This window comes from Callospermophilus lateralis, chromosome 16 (genome assembly GCF_048772815.1).
Source record: "Callospermophilus lateralis isolate mCalLat2 chromosome 16, mCalLat2.hap1, whole genome shotgun sequence".
Taxonomy (NCBI): Eukaryota; Metazoa; Chordata; class Mammalia; order Rodentia; family Sciuridae; genus Callospermophilus; species Callospermophilus lateralis.
The window spans coordinates 74,646,583-74,663,271 of record NC_135320.1 but is presented as its reverse complement, the minus strand read 5'-3'; positions in this window follow the sequence as shown (position 1 = coordinate 74,663,271).

The following is a 16,689-nucleotide window of genomic DNA, read 5'->3' as shown; positions in this document are numbered from 1 at the left end:
TTGAGATGATCATGCGATTCTTTAAGTCTATTGATGTAATATATTACATTTATTGATTTTTATATCTTGCACTATCCTTGCATCCCTGGGATGAATCCCACTTGATCATGGTGCATGATCTTTTTGATATGTTTTGCCAGTATTTTATTCATAATTTTTGCATCTATGTTCATTAGAGATATTGGTATGAAGTTTTCTTTTTTTGATGTGTCTTTGCCTGGTTTTGGAATCAGGGTGATGTTGGCCTCATAGAATGAGTTTGGAAGTGCTCCCTCTTTTTCTATTTCCTGAAATAAATTGGAGAGCATCGGTATTAGTTCTTCTTTAAAGATCTTGTAGAACTCGGCTGGGTATCCATCCAGTCTTGGGCTTTTCTTGATTGGTAGACTTTTGATCTTAATTTTTCACTTGAAATTGATTTGTTTAAATTGTGTATATCATCCTGATTCAATGGGCAAATTATATGACTCTAGAAATTTGTTGATGCCTTTGATATTTTCTATTTTATTGTAGTATCAGTCTTCAAAATAATTTTTAATCATCTTTTGTATTTCTGTAGGGTCTGTTGTGATATTTCCTTTTTCATCACATATGTTAGTAATTTGAGTTTTCTTTCTCCTTCTCTTCATTAGCATGGCTAAGGGTTTATCAGTTTTATTAATTTTTTCAAAGAACCAACTTTTTGTTCTGTCAATATTTTTGTTTCTTTTGTTTCAATTCCATTGATTTCAGCTCCAATTTTTATTATTTCCTGTCTTCTACTGCTTTTGGTATTGATTTGTTCTTCTTTTTCTAGGGCTTTGAGATGTAACATAAGGCATTTATTTATTGACTTTTTCTTCTTTTAAGGAATGAACTCCATTCAATGAACTTTCCTCATAGTACTGTCTTCATAGAGATTTTGATATATTGTATCAGAGTTCTCATTTACCTCTAAAAAGTTTTTGATCTCTTCTTTGATGTCTTTTGCAACCCATTGTTCATTCAATAGCATATTATTTAGTTTCTAGGTGTTGGAGTAGCTTTTATTTTTTATTTTATCACTGATTTTTAATTTCATTCTATTATGATCTGATAGAATGCAGGGTAGTATTTCTACTTTTTTTGTATTTACTAAGAGTTGCTTTGTGGCATAATATATGGTCCATTTTAGAGAAGAATTCATATGCTGCTGAGAAGAGAGTGTATTCACTCTTTGAAGGATGAGATATTCTATATATGCCACTTAAGTCTAAGTTATTGATTTTTTTATTGAGTTCTATAGTTTCTCTGTTCAGCTTTTTTTGAAAGATTTATCCAGTGGTGTTAAAGTCACCCAGAATATTTGTGTGTGGTCTATTTGACTCTTGAACTTGACAAGAGTTTGTTTGATGAATGTGGGATGCTCCATTGTTTGGGGCATATTTATTTATAATTGTTATGTCTTGTTGATGTATGGTTCCCTTGAGCAGTATGAAATGTCCTTCTTTGTCCCTTTTGATTAACTTTAGTTTGAAGTCTACTTTATTTGATATGAGGCTGAAAACCCCTGCATGTTTCAGAATCCATGTAAGTGGTATGTTTTTTCCTAACCTTTCACCTTCAGTCTATTGACTGAATAGTCATCTCTATTCCTATGAGATGATCTCTTGGAGGCAGTATATTGTTGGGTCATTTTTTTAATCCAATCTCCCAGTCTATGTCTTTTGATTGCTGAGCTTAGGCATTTAACATTCAGGGTTTTTATTGAGAAATGATTTGTATTTCCAGCCATTCTTGTTTATTTTTGGTATTAAACTGACTTGGTTTCTCCTTTGATTAGTTTTTCCTTTAGTGTAATACCACCCTCTGTTGATTTTTGTTGTTGTTTTTCATTTTGTCCTCATGGAATATTTTGCTGAGAATGTTCTGCAGTTCTGGCTTTCTAGCTCTAAATTCTTTTAACTTTTGTTTATCATGAAAAGCTTTTATTTCATCATCAAATCTAAAGCTTAATTTTGCTGGGTATAAGATTCTTGATTGACATTCATTTTCTTTAAGAGCTTGGTATATGTTGTTCTGGGATCTTCTAGCTTTCAGGGTCTGGGCTAAAATATCTACAGATATTCTAATTGGTTTCCCTCTGTATGTAATATGATTCCTTTAATTCGTGGCTTTTAAATTCTCTCCCTATTCTGTATGCTAGGCATTTCCATTATAATGTGCCTTGGTGTGGATCTGTTGTGATTTTGTACATTTGGCATCCTGTAAGCCTCTTGTATTTAGTTTCTCCAATTCATTCTTTATGTTTGGAAAAGTTTCTGATATTATTTCATTGAATAGATTGGTCATTCTTTCATTTGGAATTCTATGCCTTCCTCTATCCCAATAACTCTTAAATTTTGTCTTTTTATGTTATCTCATATTTCTTGAATATTCTGCTCATGGGTTCTTACCATCTTCACTGTGTGATTTATGTTCTTTTCAAGATGATATATTTTGTCTTCATCGGTTGAGGTCCTGTCTTCCAAGTGATTTAATCTGTTGGTGAATCTTCCTATTGAGCTTTTAATTTGGTTTATCATTTCTTACATTTCAAGGATTTCTATTTTTTTCCCCAGAACCTCCATCTCCTTATTGAAGTAATCTTTTGGTTTCTATATTTGCTTATGTAGTTCTTTATTGAAATGATTTTTTTTTGCTGCCTGTATTTGTTCTCTTATATCATCCTTTAATTCACAGCATGTTTTAATTATATACATCCTGAACTCCTTCTCTATAATTTCTTCTATTGTGCTGGCCATGGATTCTAATAATGTAGTATCTTGATTTGTTTGGGGCACATTTTCTCTTGGTTTTTTTTCATGCTGTTTGTGAGTCTTTTCTTCTAGCACTGAGGATCTGCAGTGTAACTGTTTTCTATGCTTTAGTGCCCCTGCAGGGTCCCAATACCTCTTGTGCCTACTTGATGTTCCAAGCTGGGAGTTGGCACAACTAAAGATGGTGACAACAGTGTTCCAAGATGGAGGCAGCTACTTTCTGTGATGGAGTGCCAGGTTAGTGCAGGGGCAGGTGGTGATATTGGGCAATGAGTTCAAAGATGCAGCTTGGACCCAGACGGGCTTCGTAGGCATTGGTGGGGCTGACCTGGGCCTGCCTGTGCTCTGTGCTGGCTCAGCAGGGATGACCTGGGCCTGCCCATCCAGATAGTTATTTTCACCAAGCACATAGTGTGTGCTTGCTTGACAATGTGCAGGATACTATAGTCATTTTCTATTGCTGTATAGCAAACAGCTACCAACTTAATGTCTTTAAACAATGCCCAGTTATAGTTTTATCAGGATATCGTTTGACTTGGTGGGGTTCTCTGTGATCTCACAAGTCTGGAATCAAGGTGTTGGCTGGGCTGTAGTCTCATCTGGAGGCTGGTCTAGGGATGAACCTGCTTCTAGGCTCATTCTGGTTGATGGCAGAATTCAGTATTTTTTTTTTTTTTTTTTTTTTACAACGGTGGGACTGAGGTCCTTGCTGTCTGTTAGTTGGGGCTCATAGGCTGCTAGAAGCCACCTCAGGTACAGGCCATGTGATGCTCTCTCTTTCTCCTTTTAGAAAGAGCCAGCTCCTTTTTTTTTTTTTTTTTTTTTTTTTTTTTGTGGATTTATCTGATAGGCCAGACTCACCTATAATAATCTCCAGTTTTAATTAACTTGTGCTGATTTGTTGATAACTTAATCAAAGTCTGAAATCCCACCCTATTAATTCAGTGGAAAAATTTTTACAGGACCTGTACAATAGGAGTTAAGAAGCTTAGGAACCATCTTAGGATTCTGACATGAATGCTTTGTGTAAATCATACGTTTGATCTTCAAGCAAATCCTCTGAGGTAGGTACCATTATTCCCATTTTTCAAGAAAGGCTGTTAAGACTGAAGGCCACACACCTAGTAGGCTGAAGAGCCATCTGACACCCAGCTGTGTTCTATGCCAGCCTTTTCCTCTCCTTGAAATACTGCACTGTCTCAATAGGGTTTTTGAATGTCAAGGTAACGCCCATTTCATTCAGGATTTTAAATAGCATTGAACATAAAGGGGTTTGACAGCAATAACAGCAACTTGGCTGTACTGAGGACTTCATATTTCCTAAAGTACTGTCACATGCATCATCTCATTTAATCTTCACAAGAACTAAAATGTGTGGCTAATTGCAGATGACAAACACATTCCTTCTGTCTGGGCCAGTTCAGCATCTCCCTCAGAGCACCAGGTCGAGACAAGCTGTAAAGACCCTGCTGTGTCTTCAAGGTGATGGAGGGAACATAGGGGAAGCTGAGTGAAAATGTGCATGTGAGCATGCGCGAGCGAGCCCGTGTCTGTCTTACATCTGAAAGGTGTTGTCACAAGTGGAGGCAGCACGGTTTCAAGAGAGATTCTGTGGTTGGTAGTTAGTTGAAAAGCAAGAGGGAGACAAATCCAGCATAACTACAAATAAATAAAAAGCAAAATCTCAGGATGGCAGACTCCCATGAAACCTCCCGGGGGCACATTGGGGCCCTGGAGGATGGAGTAGGGGTGGGTGGGGGGCTTCTGTTCTTCAGACATGCCAGGTCATAATATATGTAAAGTTTAGGAAGTTCACGCATGCCTTGGGAAAAAGACAAGGGGTTGAACACTTGTTTGACTACCCACTAGGATTCCCTTATCTGAACTCCAATCCCCTTTACTGTTGTGGAAATAGAGAGAGGAACTTCTTTTTTCTTTTCTTTTTGGGGTGGGAGGTGAGTGTACCAGGGGTTGAACTGGGGGCACTCCATCACTGACCACATTCTCAGCCCTATTTTATATTTTATTTAGAGACAGTGTCTCACTGAGTTGCTTAGCACCTTGCTTTTGCTGAGGCTGGCTTTGAACTCATTATCCTCCTGCCTCAGCCTCCTGAGCCTCTGGGATTACAGGCGTGAGCCACTGCACCTGGCTGATAGGAACTTATTAATAAGGATGTCATGTGCTCTGGTTTGGATGTGAGGTGTCCCCCCCAAAGGCTCCGGTTAATGCAGGAATGTTCAAATGTGAAATGACAGGATCATGAGAGCTGTGACCTAATAAATCCATCCTGGTTTAAATGGACTGAGTGGGTGGTAACTATAGGAGGCTGGGGTGTGGCCAGAGGAGGTGGGTCACTGGGGGTGTGCCTTGGAAGGGTGCATTTCCCTGAGATCCTTTTCCCTCTCATTCTGTGGTTCCTTGCTTCCACTAGGAAGGAGAGCAGCTGCCCCCCATGTACCTCCCTACGATGTGTAATGGAATTGATCGTCTATGGACCTAGACCTCTGAAACTGTGAGCTCCAGATAAACATTTTTTCTTCTAAGTTGTTCTTGTGGGCATTTTGGTCACAGCAACATCATGAGAATTAAATGAGATATCGAACAATAAATGCAGGTATAGCTCAGAGAAAGCATTCAACCAGCTCTTCCTTCCATTCTTATTACTAAAACATGTTAAAGAAGGGAAATAATCAGGGCTTTTGCTTTTTTGGAAGAATATGGGAAAATCATTTTTGTATTACAAATATTTCATAATTTTATGAAGAAGCTCAGTGAGATATAACATATGGCTAATTTTCTTTCTTTCTTAAATTTTTTTTTTTTTTTTTTTTAGTTTTCATAGGTCTCTTTATTTTATTTATTTATACGTGGTGCTGAGAAATGAACCCAGTGCCTCACATGCCAGGCAAGTGCGCTACCACTGAGCCTCAGCCTAGCCCCTAATTTTCTTATAGTAACAAATGACTATATCTAAAAGATTCTAAAACAAGTAAGACTATGATCTTTTTTTTCTATAAGTTTATCATTCCCTCTTCAAATTGATATTTTCTCCTCTTCCAATAGTTTTAGAATTTTGAGAAGCAAATGATATTGATTTAGGAATTTGTAAATTTCCATCCCTGTGACTCAGTGGTCTTAACCCTCAAGAAAAGTCCATATACATAAGACTAGAGCTGCATATGAGAATGTTTGTATCTGGACTGTTTATAATAGCAAAGTCCTGGAAACACCTGAAATGCCCCAAGAGAAGAGATAATCCAAATATTGTGGATGTATGCATGATGGATTACTCTGTGTCTGTAGAAGCTGATGAATTCTAAGTACATCACATTAATTCTTTATCTCCAAATAATCCCCAATCACATGCAAGGCAACATAAATGCTGTGGATGGGGCAGAGAGAGCACACAGGGATACGTAAGTAGTGGTAATGCTCCAGGTCTTACCCTGGGCAGGATATGCAGAGGGTTTATTACTTCATAAAATAGAAAGGAAGAGAATTATATAGGGGTCAATGACAACGGTGTGTCTTAAATCAAGGGTTATAATTCAGCCAGTTCTGGGCTTTCGAGGAGCAGAAACTAAACAAAAACAGGGAGAAGGAAACCAACAACCAACAAACACGGAGGAAGGAAGGTTGAGGCAGAAGTGGAAGAAATAGCTCTAGAAATTGGGAAGAAGCAGCTGGACAGAGAGATCATCAGGGCATTGAAGGAAGAAGCATATTTGAGCAGTAAGAGACGCCCTCGTTTCCAAGATGAGTGCCCTTTCTCCTGAGGTTACTGAGGAAAAGTCACATCTTAAAAATATACTTATAGTAGTCCCCCCTATTCGAGGGGGGGTGTGCTCTCCAAGATGTTCCTCAGGTGCCTGGAACCGTGGGTGCCTCAACCTGTGGATGTTGCCAACCTTATAGGTACTGTTTCTGTGACATGCCTGTGACAAAGTTTAACTTATAAACTAGGTACAGTAAGAGATTAATGACTCAGCTAGTGAAAAAATAAAACAACTTTAATACTATACTGTAATAAAGGAATTTAAAACTTATAAATTCTTGATTGCTGGAAGTTTCCATCTCATGTTTTTAGACCACAGTTGATGGCCTCTAACTGAAACCGCAGAAGACAAACCATGAGGAACTGGGGACGACTGTATCTGAGGATGGAGTAAAGGAGCAGCTGAGAGAAAAGTGATGCTCGTTGACCATCTTTATCTTTTTAAATCAACTTTTGTGAGGCCTATTTGCTTGGTGAGAAAGGTCCCACTTTAAGCGTAGCATCTGATGAATTTTGACTATTAGGTACACTTGCATAATCATCCCCATAATCAAGGTAGAGAACATTCCATTATCCTTCTAATGTCCCCTAGCAAGTTGTTCTCCTGGCCTGGCCCCATGGACCACGGTCACTACAGATTGTTTTTGGCTTTTCTGGGTCTTCATATGAGTGTGATCATGTACTCTGTACCCTTTTCTGTTTGGCTTCTTTTGCTTAGCAGTTTTTATTTTTTTATTAGTTGCTCAAGACAATACAATGATCTTGACATATATTTGATTCAAATGGGGTATGAATTCTTATTTTTCCACGTGTACAGATTGCAGGATCACATTGGTTATACAGCCACATTTATACATACAGCCATACTAGTGTCTGTTGATGTTTTTGAGATGTTTTCCATGTATGGATGCTCATCAGTAGAATGCCCATGTTTATTGCTGAGTAATTACAGGTGCACCTCAAGTTATGATGTGGTTATGTCCTGATAAACCCATTGTAAGTTGGAAATATCCTAAGTCCAAAATGTATCTACTACACCTAGCCCACTGGGCGTCATAGCCACACAATTCCCTTTAGGGTACTGCTTGGTCCAGAGGCTGACTGGGAGCTGTGGCTCACTGCCATCACCTAGCGCAGCAGGGAGAAAACCTTCTTGCATATGGCTAGTCTGGGAAAAAATAAACATTAAAAATGGAAAGTATGGTTTGTCCTGAATGCATGTCACTTTTTCATTGTAAAGCTGAAAATCATAAGTCAAATCATGGTGAATCGGGAACTCCATTAAATTTTTAGGTGAAAGTATAATTTGTTATTTGCTTTTCATAACCATACAAGTTGATTATAATTTGAGAGGCTATTAGGGATAAAACTGCCTTGTTGAGTATTTTCACAGCCTCTAACTAAACAGTGATTCAAACAAATTGTGATTTTATTTTTCATGTGACCAGAAATCTGGTGATTCCATTTGTATGCCATCATGGACTCGGGCCATGTCTGTCTTACACTCAAACATATTTAGAAGGTGACTTTTGTTTTCAGGCTTTTGATCTCATGGTTGCAATATGGCTGCTGTATCTCTATTGTCAGACTCTAATAAGGCAAATGGGAGGGAAAAGTAAGAGGATACATCCAGTCCAATCTCTCCTTCTCTAAAAAGCTTTTCCAAAATTTGCACCAAGCAATTTTTACATATGTCTCACTGGCCACATTTGGTTCATTTACTTCTCCTAGCTGCAGAGAGGTGGAAAATGTAGGATTTTAAGTGTTAATATTGTTACTTTGGGAAAAAAAAAGCAAAACAAACCCCACAACTGGTGGGAGAATGAATATCCAGCAGGAAATTCTCAGTGATGCTGTAGATGTAACACTTTTTAGATGTAAAATAATTAGAAAACACTATGATGAGTTCAATAATATTCACATGGATAGCTCTTTTGGGGATAAAAGAGGCTCTTTAGTTTAGGATGAGCCCTAAACTGTGATGGAAAATTGGCTGAGAGTTGGAACATTGCCCGTTATAGCAGATAGTGAGACATTGACCACATCACTCTGGACTCTTTTTTTTTTTTTATTCTCCATAAAATAAAAGATCTTTGGTCTCAAAGCCTGTGGAATGTGGGGTGCACTGGAGCCTGTTGGTCTGGAAAGCACAAGTCCTTTGAAGAAGAGGGCACCGCTCACACCCAGTACTTGGCCTGCAGCACTGTGGGTGGTTGGTGTTGGTTCTTTTAACTTTTTAAGAACAGTCAGTAGTAGAATTTTTTATGTTATCTTTTACTTTGGTCAACAAATTTGATTATAAAAACTGGCTTTGTACAAGTAACATACACACATACATACACATACCCCTGTAGAACAACTAGGTTCTAACATCTAAACTAGATGATCTGGAAGACCTCTTCTGGGTTGAAATAAGAGGTCTAGCTTGGTTTCTCTGTCTCTGTTGTTAATAAAAAGACTTGGAGAATGTTGTCCTCTGCCTTTGGCACAGATGCACAGATTTAGGTTTCTATTGACTTTTCCAGCGAGGGCTGATGAGTAAGAGTCAGGGTACAATTTGAACTTACTTCTAACTCTAAGCAGTCCTGATATTGGCCTTCATGTGACTTGCTGATTTTCAGTGGGTGACTTTTGAATTCCAGATAGCAAAGCAAGTTGCTGAAGATGCAGAATCATAGGCCCTACCCTCAGAGCATTATTCAGTAGAGCTGGGGCAGGACCTGGGAGCGTGCATTTTAACAAGCACCTCTATTTTCTCCATTTCTCGCAAATGATTATGATGCAGGAAGTCCTTGACTTATTTGAGAAATATTGTTATATAAAACATTCATAGACTCAAAATGCATTAATACATTTGGAAAAGCTGACAATAGGCAGCTGTAGAAAAATCATCTTTAAGACATTTTGTTAGTGATGATATTTTGATGGTGATGGAGGAAAGAATGGTGAGCATCCTCAGTGCCAGATTGAGTGAGTCTAGTCCAAAGATGCACCACCAAGTAGATTCCATATAATACTTACTTCCTTTCCTCCCTCTTCTTTTGTCTTTCCAAAGTTTGATAGTTATATATGATGATTTTTTTTAAATTATCAGTTATCTTTTCTATTTTTAATTCTATGTTTACTGATGAGCAGAAGAGTCCAGAGAGACAAATAGGGCCATGTGTTTGTTAAGGGTAGGAGAAGAGATGGAAGACCAGGGTATCTGAGCCTAAAACCACTGTTCGTTCCAGTCTTTCAAGCTGTTAGCTCAGCAGCCCTTGACTGGTTATCAATGGCGTTGGCATGAACTTATTCACTCATTCATTTATTTCCTCAGATGTTGATTCAATGACCATTTTGTGCCAGGGACTGTGCTTCTCCCTGACTCCTTGGTGTGAGAGGGGGATGATTTTTCACCAAGCAGGAGGCCTGGTATGAGGCTACTTTTTGTGATCTTGGGAGTTACTTCTCTTAAAACCCCTATTTTCTTCCATAAAATGGGTTCAGCTTAAATTTTGAAACTACCCAAGTTGTTCTGAAATACTTCATGAATATTAGTCATTAGTAACTCTCCTAGTGTTGGGGAATGAGGGTAAGTGTTCATGGAACTTTCTGGATTAAATGAAATGTCCTACTCAAAAGTGTTCTCAAGTAATTATAAGTTTGGAAAACCAACTTTGGGTCACTTTGTATGTGGGAGGGAAGGTTTCCTTGAACAGACCGTTTCTGCTGCATTGCATGCTCTTTGTGAAAACTGCTCTTTGTGGAACACACTCACTCTCACCTCAGAATAACTGCTTACTTTCTCCCAAGAGATCTTTCCTGAAAGCCCCCACCTCAGCGACCCCCTTCCCATGTGAACCAGGTATCACTCTAAGTCATTCTCATTGTACCTCCTGACCTTCAAGCATTTATTACGGCTCATGTTTAGATACTTACTTTTGTGCTGACCTGTTTAGTCCCTGCTTCTTGTTTTCCCACAGACTGGGTTGGACTGGGACCTCTGCTGTTCTGTCCTTGCAGCTGCTTAAGCACCTGAGCTCCTGCTGGCTGAACCTGCGGGGCACTGGGGAATGTCAGTCAGATGGACACCTGGGTGGTGGGAACCCTCCCTCTGGAATGAGCTGGTGCCCAGTACCTCTCTGCCCTCCCGCTTGAGTTAATCCCCTATGCTCTCTAAGGTCATGTTTCTTTATCTTTAAAAGTAAACTAAAATGCTTTCTTAAGATAATAAAAAGATCAGTGGTTGCCAGAGTTGAGGGCATCTGTGGGGCAGTGAATCACTTCTGTAAGATACTGCAGTGGGGGATGCATGTCATTCTATAACTGCCAAAACCCATAGAATGCACACCTTCAGTGAACGCTGATGTCATCTATAGATGCCAGTTCACAGTAATGTATCAACATTCATTCCCGTTGTGACAACATCCCACCCTAATGCAAGATAACAATAATAGGGGAAGTCGGGGTGGAGAGCATGGAAGAACTCTTGGTACCTTAAATCACTGTTTTAATCAGCTTTTTCGCTGCTGTGACTAAAGGATCTGACCAGCACAATCATAGGAGGTTTATTTGAGGGCTCAAAGCTTCAGAGGTCTTAGTCCATAGAAGGCTGGCTCCATTCCTTGGGGATCAAGGTGAGGCTGAACATCATGGCAGGAGAGGGTGGCAGAGGGAAGCAGCTCCTATGATGATCAGGAAGCAGAGAGAGAGAGGGATTTTACTCTCCAGATATAAAACATATACCCCACTGCCACACCCCCAATGAACCATGTCCTCCAGCCACACCCCACCTACCTCCAGCCACCACCCAGTTAATCCCATCAGGGATCAGTTCACTGATTAGGTTAAGGCTATGGCCCAATCATTTCTCCTCCAAACCTCGGATTGTCTCACATGTGAGCTTTTGGGGGACACCACATTTAAACCATAACAATCACTCTTTTTGTAAGCTTAAAATTATATTAATTAAAAAAAATGCTTCCTTGGTGGATAACTCTGAGAATCAAGTGATTAGCTGGGTACCTGGGACATGTCAACTATACTGTAGTAAGAGCCCCCTTCCTGTAGGGATGATCTTTGCATCTAGGTAAAATCCAGTTACTCAGTTGTTGTGGGTAAGCCCTCTATTGTCAAAATTCTCTGAACCCACAAGTCTAACCAATATGGCATCCTGGAAGGTACTTTCCTGGTTTATGGAAAAGGGGAGTGGAAAGCAAAAGTGATTCCTAGATTTTTTTCAAAATTAGCTGCAAAAAATCTGAAAGGCATCAAGGCTGCCATCAGAATGGCCTTCTCTTTCATTTGTTGTGAGGTAGCTTTCAGGGTCTCACATGCTGAGAGATCATGAGCGTGAGTGACAGCTGGCTCTGCGTCTATGTGTAATAGAGACCTCATGAGGTCTCAGCTGACACTGAGAAGGGAAGCTGGCTAGCAACAGGAGACAGGCCGGAGCAGCCCTGGGACTGATTTATGGGTGGTGCTGAGCCCTGGTTGTCCCCTCTGAGGGTGTCTGCATTGCCCTGCACATCTTACTTGGAGGTGATCCGGGAGTGTGTGTTTGCTGTGATGTCCTCGGTCTATGCCATCCTAGTACAATTCCATCTTGTTCTATTTTCCCCACCATTCCATAGTCCTCCCTCTGGGATTGGCTCTTTAATTTTTTAAAAAATAATTTTAACTTTTAAAGCTACAGGGAAAATCAGTTGACCACAAGAAGAAACAGAAAACAAAACAAAACAAAAAACAATCAAGGGACTAAATTCTACCTAGAGAGTCTAGTTCCCTTCTGCTCATGAACTTTGATTTCTAATCTCCCTTTATCTGGGTTTGAGTTAAAATCACAGACTCTCAGCTCTGCCCAATCCCCTCTACTTCCAGAGCAGGGTCTCAAAGCCCACAGAGTTGGCACAAATTAGGGCAACTCCAAGCTGGAATAGAAGCAGGGCTCTTGCCTTTTGTCTTTTGAACTACCTGTTTCAGCTAATCTTACTCCAAAGAGAGTCTTTTCCTCTCTTAATGCACTACTTCTTTTCAGAGCCCTCAGGGAGGAGCAAGGAAGGACGACTTGCCAACAGCCTATTAATCCCAGATGTATTTCTTTAAACTTATCCTTTTAATCTTCCCCTCTATTTCCTTCTGATTTATGGTAACAGTTGCCTTTTTGTTTATAGCAAAGGAGCCTCTCTTTGGTATATTTTAAGTGAAGTTTCTGCTGGGGATTTTGGAGAATTGTGTGGATAAATTTAAGGAGGAGAGTGAAGAGTGGGCGGGGGATATTAATGACCTTTTACTTAGTGGTAAGAAAGAGTCCTAGGGACTTTGAACTGCAGGAACTGTCAAGGGAATTCACAGTGATTACTACGTGTACACCAAGGAGTTAGGAGACACTCAGTTTAGAAGGCACCGTCAGGGGCTGGCAGGCTTGTGTGATGTGGGGGATGAGTTACTGCAGCTGGGCGTGGACCATTAAGACAGTGTCCACTGGACAGGTTGATGGATAGGCTGGGATGACTCGCTGCCTCCTGGTCTTGTCTCCTGCTGTCTTTGGCATGGGTCTTGCTCTCTCTGAACCACAGATCTCACTTTCACTTTTCCCAGTGACCTCCTCACACAGCATTAGCTTTAGCACCACCCGCAGGTGTTCCACCGGATGCAGAAACTGTTCCCTTTGGATATCTAAAGATATCTAATCCTGGCCCTGCATACCCTTGGTGTCCATTCCCTTTGATCTTCGGTGGGGATGGGGGTGCAGAGTACAGGGTGAGGAGGGGCCGTTGGTGAGAGAGGAGCAGGGGTGCTACCTTTTACAATGTTCTGGGGTTACTCAGACCTTTAAAATGCCTGCATCGTAGGTACCCTGGGTGACTTCAGAGGAGGCAGGATGTCTGGGTGGGGCAGGGAGGCAAGAACTGGTCTGGGATTTAGGACACTCCAGTGTCCCCCAGGCAGTTCCCTCCCTCCATTTGGACAGTGATTTTCTCTCCTGTAATGAGAGGGCTGATGAAATACTGCCAGTTCCTTTGTGGGTCAGTAACTCAGGGTTCTATAACCAGATCCGTTTATAAGGTCTGTCTTTTGTGCTATGGCCCCATCTGGTTCCTTCCTAAGGGTGGGCGGAGCTCAGCAGACTCAGTCCCTTGGTTGACGTCCTTTCTCTGCAGAGGAGCCAGGCAGACGGATACTTGCTGTTTTTTTTTTTTTTTTTCCTTACAGAAGAGGTGACACTTCAGAACCCTGACCTGCACAGGAGTCCCAGTGGAAAGTTTAGAGCTGCTCTCATCATGCCCCTCTTTAAATATTTTTTAAAATTTAATTGACACACGGTGATTGCACATATTTATGAGGTGCAGTGTGAAAGTTCAACACGTGCATCTGTGTATCGGTATGTACGTTATCCTCCCTGATTCTTCACTCTCGGGCTTAGGCACACCCTTTGCATGTGACTTTGCAGGAGAACTAGCATTTCCATCTCCTAAACATTCATCATTTCATGGTGCTGGGAACCTTTGAACTCCTCTCCTCTAGCTCTTTATAAAATATATAACACAGTGTTGTAAAGTATCATTGCCCTGCTGTGCTGAAGAACAGTAGGACTTATTCCTCCAGGGTAACTCTATTTTGTACCCTCAAACCAATCTCCCTTTGCCCTCCTTTCCTATATCTGTCCTTACCTCTGAAACCACCATTCTTCTCTCTACCTCTGGGAAGTTGACTCTGAGCTTCCACTTAGGAGTGAGAACATGTGGTATTTGTCTTTCTGTGCCTGGCTTATTTCATTTAACATAATGATTGTCCTCTAGTTCCATTCATGTTTCTGCAAATGACAGGATTTTATTCTTTTTAATGCACTGTGACTCCACTGTTTATTAGACCCACATCTAGTCTCCACCACATGATGTACAGGGCCATTCTTGATAAAAAGCCTCACTGTGTCTCCCTTCTTCTTGGCCTTGACATTAGTGCCTTAGCCTTGACCCTCCTCGCTTTCTCACGTGTGCCCAGGGTTTCTCACCGCCTACCTTTGCTTCAGTGTGTCTGCCTGTCATGCTCTCCCCTTCTCCATGCCCCCTTTCTCTCTACAGGAGAATAAACATTCATCCTTCCAGACACAAGCCAGACATTCCCTGAAGATATATGGATAAGAGCAAGAATGGAACCCAGCCGCTGATGTGCCTGGAGTGGCCGTGACACTTCCTTCCTGGGTTAGAATCCCTGAGCTCTGAGTGAGATGGAGACAGGAAGGGTCCCCTCCTGCAGTAATCTCAACTTTAAGAGCCTCTGACCTCTTATTTCTTATCTGCCGACCTCTTATTTGCTGAGGCCATGAGTCAGATTTACTTTATTAACAGGGATAATAAGAACTATATCAAAGGGTAGTTGTGAGAGTCAAATGCCATCCTGGGTGTGAAAATGTTCCAATAGTAATCAATATCACTTTTGTTGTGGAGTCAGCACACTGAGGGTGCACGGTGACTATGTGACTATCTTTTTAATGTTCTGTAGAGAGTTCATGAATTAATAAATGAATAAAGGATGACAAAATACAGAAAAAAAGTGGACAAAAATGCCCCCCCCCTCATCCTACCACATCCTACCTTGGTAACTGACTTTGACCTACATTGATTGAGTGCTCTTGTGAGTCAGGCAGTGTACTAGGCACATAAATATATTATCTTAATATTTAGAAGAACCACTGTAGGTCAAATTTATTCCTACTTTACAGTTAAAAGAACTAAGAGATGATTATCCTCCCCGATTCTTTACTTCAGGGTAATCCATGTACTTTGTACATGACTTTGCAGTTCCTCCCACTAATGGGCTAGGGAATATGTTAAAGCCCCTTGACTTTGGGCTTGGCTTTGAGACTGACTTTGGCCAATACAATATGGAAGATGAGATGAAATGCCTATGCTAAGCTGCAGCTACAGCGCCCTTGTATGTTTCTGTTCACCCTCTCAGGGCTTTTTCCATGACTGTGAAAACATGCAGGGCCAGGGAAATAGAGACTTCTTGTCCATATAAATAAAAAAATAATAATTAAAAAATTAATTAAAACAGGAAACAGGGGAAGCAAAGGCAGCTCAGGCAAGTTTTCCTGGCCAATCATCAGGTGAGTGGGCTAGAACAGGGATTAGACAAGTTGCCCTCTGGTTGAGCCCCCAGATGACTCTTGACTTACCCAAGGACCCTCAGCCTAAAACAGTGCCCACTGTTCCCTACTGCTGAGATGTTTGTGATACTTCTTATGCAGCAAAAGCGAACAGATACATGTCCTATATCACAGAATCAGGAGTTCTCTACAACAGGATTTGGACCCAGAATTTTCTGAATCCAGAGTTTCACCATGATGTCAGGCTTGCAGGCCTATGAGGAAGATAAGGGAGGGTAATTAGCCACTGCTTTTTTATGGAACATTGGTGGTGGGTGTTATCTTACTGAATCTTCACAGCAAGCCTATCCAGTAGTTATTCATATCCCCAGTTTATAGATGAGATGGAGAGATTAATTATTTATATTGCTCATATAAAGATGAAGTGACAGAGACAATCTTCATATCCAAGCGTTCTATCTCTGAAGACCAGGCACTTTCAGTTCCTTCTATAGGTGAATAGGCCCCTGGTTCACCACAGTTCGTCCTTTAAGTAGGTGACATTGTTTGAGTTCATTTGTTTGGGGTATGTAAGTTGTGTGTGTGTGTGTGTGTGTGTGTGTGTGTGTGTGTGTATGTGTGTGTTTAGAGGAGCTACCATGGGTCCCTCCATTCTGCTTTGTAACTTCCCTGAGTCTGAGAGGTTTGGCCACAAGGTGAGGAGGATCTAGTTCCCAAGACACAGTGTACTCCACGGCCAAGAACATTGCTGAGTTCTGAGACTCCTACCAAGGGAGAAAGGAGAGTTACTTTATTTTCCCTTTGTTTTTACTACAGTCATGCTTTTATCAATGGATATCATTGTTTGAGTTTTTAAAAGTCATCTCCTCTTCTCTGTGTGACATTTTCTCTCTTTTCTTAGCAAATTGGAAAGTGGAAAATCACGCAGCATCTATTAAAGGGATTTTTCCAGCAGTATCACCACATCACCCTCCCAGCAGCCTGCTCATGTTGAAACCGTTGTCAAAATATGGCATCCTGCCACGGGTCAGGACAGGACT